Raw genomic sequence first — 15,109 nt, 5'->3', positions numbered from 1 at the left:
AGGAGAGTAGCTGGGAAAAGGAGGATTCGTTGTGGAGATGGAGGAAGGATATTGTTGAGTATGATGTTGAGTTGATGAGAATAGTCGGATTGTTGGGGATGGAAATGACTTCTAGTGGGGGAAGATGTCATGCCCCTGAATCATCATCATCGCCCTTGGATGAGTCGAGTGCGTTTAACCGACGAGCGATGAGCGTGCCCATGTGACGGACAAGTGTGCCCAAAAATGTGCAATGGGCGGTCATATCGGGTGACTTGTATGTCAAGCGGTCGGTGTGCGCGCTAGGAGAAGTCAACACGGAGAGCGAGAAGCAATGTAAACTTTGAAACGGGAACTAATATTGTTACCTGTTTCGTAGAGATAGCAAAAGAGTGACTCAATTTTGAAAAGGGGTGATGCAAAACACACATGTTTTTTTAGAGCATAGTTTTTGGCACTATAAATTTTTTTATGTACATTGAGTTTTAGAATGGTAGTGATTTTCATGTTGATTTTAAAAAGTGGTAATTCTACACTAGGCCCTTTTTTTAAAAGGCCTTTTTTTTTACTTTAAATTTTCTAATGTATGAAATGTAAATAATTATTTTCTAAATTTAATAATTTTTGAAGTGGTCTTCTTCTTCATATTTTCTTGTTTTTATTTTAATTTTTCTTTTTTGTAGTGAGGTTTTTATTGTTTTGCATATTTAAAGAAGAAGGTCAATATTTTGAATTTTCGATATTCTACATATTTATACATCGTTAATTAATTTTTCAATCTACATGAAATAATTGTCTCTAAAAAACAGTAATTTTTAACAATTGACATAAATATAACTAAAAAACTACACGTTTTAATAAATTTTGTATTTTTTTACTAGACATGACATGTCAAAATCACAATTTTTATAGGAAATTTTTAACTAAAAATGGTTAAATAATAGTTTTTTTTTATGAATTTCATGTCAAAAAAATAATAATAATCATTTTTTTTCAAAAAATAATGATTAACATAAAAATTAATGCGAAAATCACATAATACAAATATTGAACACATAACAACCTTAATTGAGTGTATATTCTTCTCATAAAATGTCAAAGTCAAAACATTACAAGTATAACTAATTAATAGTTACAAAAAATGAGCTTGATTTCCAAGCATAACTTAAATTTAATCAACAATGTCACGTAATCCAAACTCTTCGTCCTCTAGAGTTTCATCATTGTCTTCTTCCACAATATTTTCTGCTTCATTTTGCTCATTTTTCTCTTCTAATGGATCTTTGATGTCTGCGAATCTCCCAATGTATGCCTTTCCAATCATTCCTTGTAATGGTGGTTGGGGTTCCTTTACCTTTTTTGCCACATGTGATTCACTAAAATCCCCTTTCTTCAACCCAATTTCTTGCATTGCATCTGGAAGAAATTGAAGAGCATTAATTCTTTGCTGAATGAAATTGCACTGTATTGGATCTTTTTCAATTGCAATGCAATTTCTTCCTTTTTGAAGGTAACATGCTAGTGTTGTACCTAATTATCAAGCACAAAATAAATAATGAAGTAAATTAGTACAATCACATATTAATTAAGAAACAACATATTGAAATTCAATTCCATATAATAAAACTTACTTGAGCCAGAAAATAAATCCAGAACCCAATCTCCTTCATTTGAACATATGTCTATAAAATAGTTAGTCAATAACTGTGGTTTTTGATAAATGTTAACTAGCTCTCATTATGCTTCTTTGTCTTCATATGTTAGTTTTCTCACAATAGCATCATAAGTCAGTATTTGGCTATGACTCTTTCCATCTACCCAATTAAAAATCATAGACATATAGTTATCATCTTTTGCCCAACTATCAATACGGATGAACTCGCAATCATTTATAAATAGTTGATCTTCACGGTTAAGAAGATTTGACTTTTACCTGTAACATGAAATAGTAAAAGTTCAATTAACTTGTACATAAATGAATTTTTTAACATTATTCAAATATACATTTTAAACGTCTTACCATGTAAACTACATCCTTGAATTTATTTTCCCCTTGAAGCTTGACAATAACATTGCCAATTGTGTGTCTGAATGAAATGTCACAAATCTCCATAATGGTGATGACATAACTTCTAGAAATCCCGCAACCACTTTACTAAGAGCTTGATAAGTATAAGGGTCACTGCATAGTCAATGTTTGGAATATTGAAACCATGGGGAATATCTGCAATAACTAGGGCATAATCCCTTTTAGGTATGAGTTTAACAATGTTTTCACAGTCGCCTTGTATTACTTGATTTGAATAGTGTCTAGCCCATTCCAAATGAAATGAGTAAGAGTTGGATCAAGTTCAACATTCTTAATATGTTGCTTCTTCAGTCTTTCGATCTTTATTTTTTCAATAAAGGTTCTGAAACTATCTAGTGCCCCATTATCATCCTTCTTCATCTTTTATAAAATAAACAAACATATGTGTAAGTTATAAATTAAAAATAGTACACAGATGAATAAAAATGAATGTATAAATCAACATACCTTTTTAAATGCAACAAAAAAAAATTTAATGTTGATGTAGAACATGAATCTGGATAGTTGCGTATAACATCATCCCAACTATCTTCATTCAAAAATTTAACCATTTGTCCTTGAATTTTCATGTAAACTTGTAATTGCATAGATAAAGTTTAAAAAGTTAATATAATGATATGTATAACAAATACTACTAACAACAATATGTTATATTTAAAAGAAAATTATAAACTAGAAATAAATAAAAATAATTCAACAAACTTACTTTTGAAATTCCTCAGACATTTCATCCAATGATAATTCCCCTGACCTCACACGAGATAATATTGCTTTGACAATTTTTTCATCCTTCACTCCTTGCAATGCTCTCCAATGTGTGATAGTCATATCTTCTAGAAGTTGCTTCATTTTAGGCCCTGATTTACTGTTGCTACATATCAATGGCTTAGACTTTTTGACCTTCTGGTTTTTAATGCCAATGTTCTCCCACATGCTAAAAATCTTATTAATCAACTCCCATATCTCTCCGGTTCTAAATGCCAACTGGAAAATATTATCAACACCTCTGAATAAATCACTAAATTTTTCGTCTTTGCCACCTTTTGAAATGATTTTCTCTTCAATTGGATAGCCTATTTCCATACAACATTCCTTTCGGAAATCTACAGTAACATTTATCCTATCCCCACCACATTTTTCTTCAAACTCACTATGAATAAATCTAACCCTTTGGATGAAATTCATAGACATCCTATATTCATTATCTGAATTATGATCCCATACCACTAACTTTGCTTCTATATCTCATAAACCAGTATAAATGATACATTTCATTGTTTCAAAACGTGGGTTATTGGGATATTCCTCCATGAATTGTCTTTGAGCTTCTACAGAATGGTTCCCCCCAAGCATATAATAATTGTATTCAAAACATTTTGACTTATCAGATGCTTCTTTGCTTGGAACTTGAACTGGATAAACAAGAAGCACATAATTAACCACATGAGCATATGGATTGTACCTCATCAATGTCTTTAAGTTGTGAACATGCAGATGATGTGGCTTTCTGATTTGATATTGACATTGTCCTTCACTTGCCTTATAGATCTGTCTGACATTAAGCTGAAATGTACAACCACCCTCAATTAAGTTTCTATTTGTCAAGTTCTGTCAAATGGCATTTTGTTTTGTTTTGATAATTCCATCCTCTAAATTAGCTCATGGTGTAATGATTTCTCTGCTTTCTTTTGAAGTCTCACTAGGTACTTGACTATTGGTAATGACTACTTCAAAATGTTCAACTTTACTTTTCTTCTTCATAACATTCTCATCATTAACTGTAACAGATTTATTCTTGGGCATTTTTATTTTTGGTCTTTTACGGCTTTTCTCAGTTCCAATGTCATCTTCAGTAACAACAACATATTCTTCAGTGCCAGTTTCAACTTCCTCATCTTCAAAAGTAACTTGTCTACCCTTGCTAGATTTATCCACTAGAGGCCTTTTTTTCTGATCCCCTGGATGTAGTTTTGTAGCATCATGAATTGCTACATTTTGCTTATTTTCCATATCTTCTTCTGACACTGAGTAAAAATTGCTGACAACTTTCATAATATCATGCTCTATGAAATGAATGCCTCCCAACCTAATTGAACAACTTTCAACAAAATTCTGCCAAACAAAATATTATATGTCAATAAAAACAAAGTTAAAAAATATATAGTGAAACAGTTACAAGAACGCAAAACACATATATAAATAACAATACTTACGATATTTTGTTTCATCTCATTTATGATTTGTTTACACAACTTTGTAAATACCTCTCTCATGTTATAAAATGAATATGATAACTGGTATTTAATCTTTTCATGTGACTTGGGCGGTTTTGTAAGTATGTAAACAACTTCAATGTCCGGTACCGAACACATGTCTATGACTCTTCCCATCACGTCATAAATTTCATTATCATTAGGTATATCAACATATAGATATATCTGCACATTTTGGCTTTCTCTTTCTTTCACATACCAGATTTTTTATGAAAGTTTCACTTCTTTTGATTTCTTCTAGTATGAAATCATCTTCTTATCATTTGAGGCACTTGAAAGATTTGTAGCCATCAACTCAGATGGGGTTCGATCACCAATATTTTTTGAAGATCCACCTTTAAGAGTCTTTGGTCCAAAAAGATTCACAGAAATCTTCTTTGATGCCATTTTCCTGAAGAAAAAAAAGAAACACATAAATCAGTAAATGATGAAAACATATTAACTTAAATTAACAACGAAAATGATAAATGATAATTAATTTTATAAATCATAACAATTTCGAAAATAAAAATAAAAAAATAAAAATACATCGCCCTGTCGCCGCCCCTTGAAAATCAGCCAGCCAACTGAGCCAGTCGTTGGGTCCGGCCCCCTATCCCACCTTAGCAGCCCAACCACTGCCCTCCGCCCATCCTCAGCCTGTGCCACCCCAGCGGGGCCATCAGGGTGACACGGGGGGGGCTACATGTGGGCGGGCTACCAGGGTGGCGCAGGGGAGGCTGCACCGTGCCACTCCGGTGGCCCACCCGCTCGTGGGGTGGCGGGGCAACTCTCGAAGTCGCCTCGCAACCCCGCGGGCAGGTAGGCCGTCAGGGTGGCACGAAGGGAGGCTGCATCGAGGTGGCGTAGGGGGGGGCTTCTGCAACCTCCTTCCGCGCCACCCCAGCGGCCCGCTCACCCACGGGGTGGCGGGACGAATCTAAGAATCACCCTGCCAACATGTGGGCAGGTGGGCCAGCCATCCCCATCACCCCTAACCTACAGGCCCGTTCAGCCACCGTGATCATTACCGAGCGCGGCCGCCATGAGCTTTACTAGGCCCACCATGCCCATAGCGGACGTAGTGAGTAAATTTTGGTTTGCAAAAATTTTAATTTAAAAAATAAATAAATAAAATTTCATTAAACTTATTTAATATTAAAATTTGCAAGGAAAAAAAAATAACTAACATTTTAATTGCGAGAATTCTCCATTGAATATGTTGATAGCAATGCAGCTGCTCCACAAATTCGCTCCAAGTCTTTCAACGAACCTCGGAAAACCTTGATGTGATGTGAGTAATAGTGATAATGAAATTTATTATATAGGTGAAATTACGGACATATTTTACCGTACGGTAAATGTGGGATTAATTTGTTTTTAAAAAAATTAACATGTTAACTTTTTTATGGTGATATAGGAAACCATGATAAAGTGAATATTATGGAATTGTTTTACAGCGCATTGAATGTGGGATTAATTTGTTTTAGAAGGTATTTAAAAAAAAACATTCAATTGTTTAGTAAATATTCTATAGTTTAACTATTAAAATAATTGAGGTAAAGGTTTTAGTTTATAATTTTAAATTTAAAGATTTATTTCATAAAAAAATTTAGTTAACATTTTTCAATAAATTGTAGGATAAAATAATGAATGGAAATACATGAAACAAAATTTTTGGAAGGAAATATTTTGGTGAAACTTTTTGGAGGGAAAATTTCATTCTCTAAGCTATATAATATCTTTAGAAGAGTCTGCATTGCGGACCCTCCGAGACTATTAACCACAACATATATATTGTCGGGTCCGGCTTGACATCGCAATATCGAAGTTCAGCAGTCCAATAAGCCTGATTCCTCTCCACTGAAACGATGCGATACGATAGTGTTTCGCAGACCAGATAGGGTATGGGTTCCTGTTTATAATATTTCAAGTCTGGATTTTGGATTCGATTTTGTGTTACGCGACGGTTTTCAATGTAAATCGGATTTACGCTCGCGGAACTTAATCAATGCATGAATTAAAAACCAAGGGGTTGATTCTTTCACACTTGTTCCTTGTGATATTATAAACATAATAATGAAGGCAAGATTTGTGTTTTTAAGCATTTATATCATATTGTCATAAGCATAGCTGATCTTGGTTATCGTTGCAGGCGAGGACCGAGAGAAGGAAAGCAAGGTCGAAGAACGGATGCATAAGCATCAAGTATGGCTCTAGGAAAAAGATGCATGAGCGGATCCGAAGAGTTTATATATGCAGGTGTGTTCTATTTAAAGATCCGGCTTTAGGCGTTGGCGGTCATGTTTCCATGTGTTACTTGTGTGTTCCGAAGGTTATGCGGTCTCAGGCCTTATCATGAAGAAATGACACACATACCTCCTCCTTTCAATCAGCATCTATTCATTTCTCGAGGAAATGAAACGCTCCAGCAGATGTGGCCTTTACGTGTCAGTCGTTTCACCGATCGATTCTACGCCTATATATTTTAATTTGTATATTGAAAAGAGGAGGGAGGTGAAAAGTCAGGGGAAGACCGAGGGTCAGTTCCTTCTGCATAAGTATTACCTCCGAAGATGAGGGGAGGACTTTTTTTGGGCAAAACAGCTTTTGATTTATTGTGAATAAAGAAGACTGTTTAGGTCAAGAAGGAGCCTTTTTGTTTCAAATTTATTTTTCTCTGCTTTCATGTGTTTAGAATCAGAGTGTTGTTGCTGGCATAAATATAAATGTGTTTTGCTTTGTGCATATTGATAACATACAGTTCATGGTTATTCCTGGTTATTCGAATATAATTCAATATCATGCTTAACTCATGAAAGGTTGTTGATTCGAAACTTTGTTAAACATCAGTTGCAAGTGTTATTTGTATGGAAAGGAATGTGTATTCTTGTATAAGTAATTAGATTGCAATTAGGATTTAATACAGCCTTGTTCTTATGTGAACCAGTAACTGATTCATTTGGACTTGGAATCCATATATGATGTTTAACCTCTTTTGTTATGCTCCTGCAAGATAGATTAGGATAGTTAGGACTAGCTTAAGTAGTGAGAAGTAGGGTAGATAGGATTTGATACATATAGGTTAGTTGTTTCTTTTGTTGATTTAATGGAAGTCTTCCTCCAAGAAGCAATCTCTCAACAACTTTAACAGTTTACGGGATCCTTTAAAACCCGTTGGAGCTAGCCACCCCAAACAAAAACAGATCTAATTGGGGTCTATGATCGAGTTAATTTCCCTTGTTGGTATAGTGAAAATTCATCATGTCAACAAATTGGCGTTAGAAGGAGGGCCTGAACCGATGTCCACAGCTTTTTAAGATTTCATCTATAAATGCCACGCGTGGATTCAAAAATATTAATGTATGGATCGTAAAGGTCGAAAAGATCATTCCACCCATTGGGAAGAGTCTCATTTCGAAGAAACAGAGATCCCTCTCAGTCCCGTGTCTAGGTCACCCATAGAAGAGAGATTGTGGGAGTATCCTATCACTCAGGAACAACCAATCAAAGTACTTACTCGTGCCTACGCTCGCTCCCTATCTCAGCTTCCCATCTTCCATTCCTTACCTCTGACAGCTAAAAGAAAGCCAAGGATCCTTCCCATAAGCGAAGAGACATCTGCAGCCCCTTCTCTTGAAGATATTGTGCTAGACTCTTTGCAAATTATCGACACTCCTTGGGAAGAAATTCTTGAGGATTTCCCCTCTAAAGGTAATCCCTGGTTCGATTTGGGAAATCCTAGCAAAGAATGCCTCGAAGAAGCCCTCAACCAGAACCTCCATATCCATAATATGGCTAATGTTCCCCCTCCGGGTGGGAATCAACCTCTACCACCTCCTCTAGGTGGGAATCAACCTCCACCTCCTCCGGGAGCACTCCCTCCCTGGCTTGCACAGGATGTCGTAGCAGTGCCTGGACAACAACATGCCTTACCCAAGAATGCAGAAAGAGTGTTGCCTAAATTTGACCCTGAGTAGGGAGACACTGCTGATAATCATATTCACTCTTTCTTCCTAGCCATGCGCATGTTGGGGGTAGCCGATGAAGACGTTATATGTCACTTATTCCCTTTTACTCTGATTGATGCGGCCTCCACATGGTGCTTTAGCTTGAGAATAGGATCGATCACCTCATGGGGTGCCTTTCAGCTGGCCTTTTTAGACAAGTTTGGCGATGACGAAACACCTGCGGCCTTAGTTTTAGAACTATCCTGTTTAAAAATGGAAGCCAAAGAAAAGGTCAAGGATTTTAACATCCGTTTCAACACTTTGTTCAACAGAATCCCGACAAATGCTAGACCTACTGGTGAGGTGCTCATGGAATTCTACATCACTGCTCTCCCTGTCCCTACTGCGATGTGGGTCAAGAGAAGTAACGCACAAACCTTACAAGGTGCTATCGATGAAGCAATAAAATTCGAGAATGAAATGATCAGTCTCACAACATGTCATCATACGATCGAAGGAAAGAAAGCCTCTCAATCATCCAAGAAGAATAATGGGAGTGATAACAAAGCAACTGAGGACAAAGAAAGGGACACCACAGATGTGGAAGTTTTGCATCAGATCATTAAGAAACTGACAAACACAATCATCAATATGAAAAGGAATTCTGGAGAGAGTACTAGCGGGAATGGAGGAGATTATAACAACAGAAAACCTTTCAAACCTTTCTATCGTAAGAAGATAGAAGGTGGTCATGGTCAACTTGCATTTCCTGCTCCACCCAATGAAGGGAATTTAAATATGGAAGAGTTGGATCTTATGGGATCACTCCTTAACAAAGAAGAACCTATAGTGGAGCTGGATCCAAAACAAGAAAATGAGGAAGAATACCAAGTAGAAGAGCCCTTGGATGAAGAATATCAAATCAATGTATTGTGGGATTTATATACAAATGAAAACGATGACGATGAAGGAGATAGTACGATAGAAATCCACATTAATGAAATCCACACATGAAGTAAAGGGCTACTTGCAGACGTGATGAAGCTTGTAGACCAGATAAAGAAAGATGTTCACCCTTTGAAAGCATCCGCTCCCAAAGCTCCTGTCGAGAAGGGTAGACCTAGTGGTGAGTCCAAAAGCACTCCAGTTGCAAACTATCCAAAGAAGGAAAATATATCTCTGACTACAACGAAGGTGACTAAAAATGGTAAACTCCCACCTAAAAGCGACAAAACCAGTATGTTTACACTGCCCTACCCTGTTTATAACATTGATTACAACATTGTGGATGATCTTAAGAAATCTAGGGCTAATATCACATACTTTGATTTGCTAAAATTAACGCAGCAAAGAAATTTGCTCTTGAAAGCTATGAATGAGCAGAACTGCAAAACTCCCACCATCCCGAACAACCAAACCAAGAAGTCGGTGTCCAGACCTGTCAGTACCTCCAGTACAACCCAAACACCATCAATTATGGAATCCACTCTGTAAAAAATGAATCGAACCCCCCAAGATGTCAGTGCAGCCATGATAGGAAGGAAATCAAAATCTGTGACTCCACCTTTCCTTATCACATTTGAAATATTCAATATGAATATACACAATTGCCTGGTAGATTCTGGTGCCTCATCCACTGTTATGCCTTACGCTGTTGCTAAAAGACTTCATGCGATACCCAAGAAAACTAGAACTTGAATTATGCAATTGGACAGAATGAATGTGAAAGTAATTGGGGAATTGAAAGATGTGTTGATTCGGATGGCTGCCAAACCACAGTACTCACAAGTCATTGACATAGTGGTAGTCGACATACCCGAGGCTTATGGAATGCTGCTTAGTAGGGACTGGTCAACAAAACTGAATGGATATTTCTCAACTGATTGGTCCCACCTCTTGTTGCCTCAGAAGGGGAAGGGTGATATGCTGAGAGTTGATCGAGAAAGATACATGAAGTATGTGGTGACGGAATTAAACAGCCTCAATGAACCTATAATGTTTACAAACTCTATCCCCGGGAATTATAGTTTCAATGTTTGTGCCACGGAAACCTGTTTTGGAGAATTCCATGTAGAAACATTGAAGAAATTGCAATAAACACACAGCTGGAAGCTCTCCCCTGTAGTCCAACTGATGAACCACCCTGTAATATAGTAGATGATAGAACTAATTTCGTAGGAAACAGTTCAATTGATGTAACATTAGACTCTATATTTTGGACACTCTATTTTGATGGCTCTAACTACCTTGAAGGTACAGGTGCTGGGAGCATTCTCATTGACCCGTAAGGGAACCAACATCTGATGGCTATCCAGTTGGAGTTCGCATGCACCAACAACATGGCAGAATACGAAGGCTTACTGCAGGGCCTAAAAAAAGCCATCCCGCTTCGGAAGGTAAACGAAGAGGAGGTAATATTGTTTCTTGAGAAATTTATTATCAATAGGTTTGGCATCCCTGATGCTCTCATATTTGACAATGCTTCTTACTTTTCATCATTGAAATTGACTGATTTTTCTATTGATAAATCAATTCACATAAGGTATGCATCAAATTACTAGCCCCAGGGAAATGGAGTTGCAGAGTCCTCAAATAAAAATCTCATCCACATAATCCTTAAATCTGTCACCGAAAACTAGAGGAACTAGCACAATGCTCTAACAAATTCCATTTGGACCGATAGGGTCACCCCAAAAGTAGCATTAGGAAACTCCCCATACTTCCTCGTCTATGGAAAGGAAGGTGTCCAGTCTCCCAACATTACCCTTCCCTCTTTACAACTCTCCCAAGCTTCAAGAGGGACCCCTTCAGCCTTACTTCAAGAAAGGATCAACCAACTGATGAGGTTGGAGGAATTGAGAGATAAAGCCAGAAATAAATTCAGAAATCACCAAATGATTGTAAAGAGATGGTTTGATCACCATCCGGTAGGAGATAAAGATTACCAAGTAGGAGAGCTAGTCCTGAAATGGGACAAGTTGAATGAATCAAAAGGTAAACACACGAAATTCCAACACTTATGGTTGGGCCCATTCCAAGTTGTGGAAAAAATTGGTCAGGGAACTTACAGATTGAAAACTTTACACGGAGAAACTGAAAAACTCCCTATCAATGGCCAACACCTTAAGAGATACTACCAATAGCCACCACGTGGTGGTTACCTCCTGAGTAGGTTAGGATTCATTTTATTTTTGTTGTTAGCTTAGGTACATTTTCGTCCTGTCCTTTCCTGTTTCTGATAAACACACACATGGTGTGACCGTTGGGTTCCAAATCCCAAGGTCTCTTGGACTTCCTTAGTCTATTCAGCTTCCACACTAACCCATAGAGGATTAGGTGTCCAACAGTCCCCCCCTTAATCCGAAGGGTTATGTATGAGTCCAGGAAGAGAGTTGTAATACAAAATGTGCAAAAAATGCATGGCAGCACTAGGTTGAATGTGCTCTCTGAAATGTTGGTATAAAGGGAGATGGTTTAAGGATGGCCACCAACACTAGAACGTTTAGTGCAGTTCCTAGAACTCTTCCAAGTCTGGCATGAAGCTCAAGTCTTCTGCTAGAGGAAGTTCTCCCAATGTTTTGAAGAGGGAAACCTTCAACCAATAAAGGGAGGTCTCACCCTGCATAAAAGGGAGAACTTCAACCTGAAAAGGGAAGTCTCAACTTGTGATGGTTTAAGGATGACCAATAACTCTGGAATGCTTAATGCAATTCCTGGAACTCTTCCAGAACTGGAAAGAAGATGAAGTCTTCTGCTAGAGGAAGTGTCCCCAATTCTATTGCTGGAACTCTTCCGAAACTGGCAAGAAACTAAAGTCTTATGCTAGAGTAAGTGTCCCAAATTCTTTGATGAGGCATTACCAACTGAAGGCATGCTCAAGGGAATCTTTGTCTCTGGCTACAACTCTGAAACTGGTGTGGCAGGTTGTGGCTCAGGCTCGCTTGATGTGGCTTTGAAGCTTGTAGATGACCATCATTTCCCCCCCTGTCAGATACAAGGTGAGATGATGGAGAAAACTCAAGTGCAAGACTGTTCAATACTCTTGAACAAGTTCTGACATGTGATTGAAATATCTTCTTCGTTGTTGATGCCCATTTCCAAGAAGTGATCCATCCAAGATGAATCTTTGTTCTTGCATGAGGTTTGTTTCTGAAGCATCTATTTGAAGAATGACTGGTTTTATGACAATGCTTACATGGATGAATATAAAAATAGTGATCTTTCATATGGCCAACTCGGTCACAGTGTTGGCATTTCACAATCTGTTGTGGCTATGGAAGAGAACCAGAATCTGAAATAGCTGAAGGTGAACTGTCATGAGGAGCAGGTGAACTGTCATGAATGAATCCGGCACTTTGAAACTGAATGGGCTTTGAGTAGTCTAGAATATGAAAGGACAAGTTCTTTTCATATCCAAGACTAGTTATGTGTTTGTTATGGACAAGCTCTTCCGAAGGTCTGATGATCGACTTGGGAAGTGCAGACTGAATTTTTGTATCTGCATGTACAACTGCTGCTTTATTGGGTACTAAATTTGAATGAACTGTAACAATATTGACTTGCTGTTGATGGGTTGCTGTCTCAATGTTCTAAACAGAAACAGGTTCAGAATGATGATTCCTCTGTTTTAATTCTTCTTGCTGAAGCTGAGATTCAAGCTGTAAAAAATCAATCTTTTCATGTACATCTTGTAAACAACTATGAATATCGGTGAGAAAATCCTTGCTGATTTTGACTGTATTATCCATAGTAGAGAGTATTAGATTGTCCAGTAACTCTAATATTGCACCAATTGGAGCCATTTTAAACTCAAAAAAAATAGTAAAACAATGAGGACCTCAACGCACTCCAAACTCTAATACAATGCTAAGACAAAGAAGCTCTCAATGGTCTCCAATCTCCAAATTAGTTCAAATATCGAAAACCACATATGCTATAATTCTTCTGCTAAACTAAACATGATGTCCATAAATAAGAATTTCACCACACAAGATATTGGCTGCACCAGTCCTTTCCCATTCTAGCCCAATTTTTCACATAAAATGTGGCTTACAAACTTGTACATAATCTCATAAACTGCAAAGCTGAAAGCACATAAGAAGCACCTTACATTTGCCAATTTTGTAGAACTTATAAGAAGTAGTTTTGATGATGTATGAATAATCGATTGTCTTTTACTTTTCAGTAAGAGCCTCTGAGTAATCCATCATGCTCAGTGTGATATTTATTTATTCAAATTTCATGGTATTGATAAAACATGCACTCACTTTAACTCGAAGTATCAAAGCACTTTATATATGTGCCAACTATAAAAAAGGGCTTCAATGAATTTAAACTCCTACCATTTCGGTCTTCAAGAAAGGAGATACCATTGAATGAACAACATACCATTCACGATATTCAACGCAGAGGGTTCAAACGCACCACTTCGATGCTCCACGACTCAATCAAGAAAATATTCATTTCACAACCTTGTTCCTGTGCTCGCCTGCTCATTTGCAACCTTAATCTTCCACACTCTAAAATTCAACATGCTAGGCCATGACCTTTAAAAAAACATTGATACTTGACCAATGAACTTCTAAAACATGGATTTATGCAGAGCTCCGAGCACACGATCTCACGGTCATTATATTAGTTGTTCCTGTTATTATTTTACATTGTAAATTTCTTCTTTTTCTCCGTGGGGAGTGACAGAGTAGAGATTAAAGATGTTTGGCATGCAAAGTCAATTGGATGGAGGCTCTCTATTCTCCGGAGGCGGCTTTATGCCCTCTCAGGCCACCCAAGTTAACGAAGGTGCCGGTACCGCTTTTCCTGACAGTAAAATAGATAAGCCAGGCAACCCAAAAGCTCTCAGATGAGAATTCGAATTTTACAATAGATGGCGTGGATGTCAACAATGTCACCCTTGTTGGGATGGTTTTCAACAAGGAAGAGAGGGTTACTGATGTGTCGTTTTATCTCGATGACGGTACAAGGAGATTAGAAGTGAAACGATGGGTTAATGACGCAATGGAATCTGCAGAGATGGCTGAAGTGCACAATGGTGCATATGTTTGTGTCCATGGGCATTTAAGGAGCTTTCAGAACAAGAAACTTGTCAATGCTTTCTATGTAAGGCCTATAACTAATTTTAATGAAGTCACGTTTCACTCCTTGGAATGCATTTTTTTTTTTGCATCTCTACAATATGAAAGTTCAGGTTGGTTCCACTCAGCCCAACTCAGCAAGTCCATCTGCTAAGGTTGGATCAATGGGACCACCAACTGGATTGAGTAACGAGCCAACACAAAAACAATTCAATGCTCCAATCCTCATAACATGAACCATGTAGCGTGTAGCAAGACCAATTTTCAATAGGTTTCAACTGACAACAAGAACGACTCAACCCATGGTTGTCACTCAGCAAAAATGCGATCAAGTGTTTAACAGTTCTAGCTTTGAACCTCTCTACACATCGCACAAGACTTTAATCTTCAATCAAAGGCCGAGAAGCATTACAACGTTCAATCAAATGAAGCACCCACCATTTAATTCATCATACAAGAATGAGACAGAGTGCACAAGTTTTTGTGAATTTTTTAGTTCTAAATTGACTCATACTTCGATTTTTTTTCTTGCTAATCATAGTTATCCTATCTGGAATAGACTAAACAAGGCTTTCCAATCTCTAACACGACTGCACATGTACCTCTTGGATTTGAAATCTGAATGTGAGAGCAAACATATATTGAACTGATGCCAAAATGATTGTTAATTTTTTTTTATAATAATAGACCGTCTCATCGTAGAGCTAACTAAACCTACATGCCTCAAACGTCTTTGGCATAAATATT

General features: G+C 37.4%; 1 pseudogene; it reads left to right on the top strand.

Moving 5' to 3' along the window:
• The first annotated feature begins 13,907 nt into the window (after nucleotides 1-13,907).
• Nucleotides 13,908-14,598, top strand: LOC149219300 (replication protein A 32 kDa subunit B pseudogene; annotated as a pseudogene).
• The last annotated feature ends 511 nt before the right edge of the window (nucleotides 14,599-15,109 follow it).

Source organism: Pinus tabuliformis, chromosome Q (genome assembly GCF_031772625.1).
Source record: "Pinus tabuliformis cultivar Carrire ecotype Pingquan chromosome Q, CPIR1, whole genome shotgun sequence".
Classification (NCBI taxonomy): domain Eukaryota; kingdom Viridiplantae; phylum Streptophyta; class Pinopsida; order Pinales; family Pinaceae; genus Pinus; species Pinus tabuliformis.
This window is presented reverse-complemented; position numbering and strand designations above follow the sequence as displayed.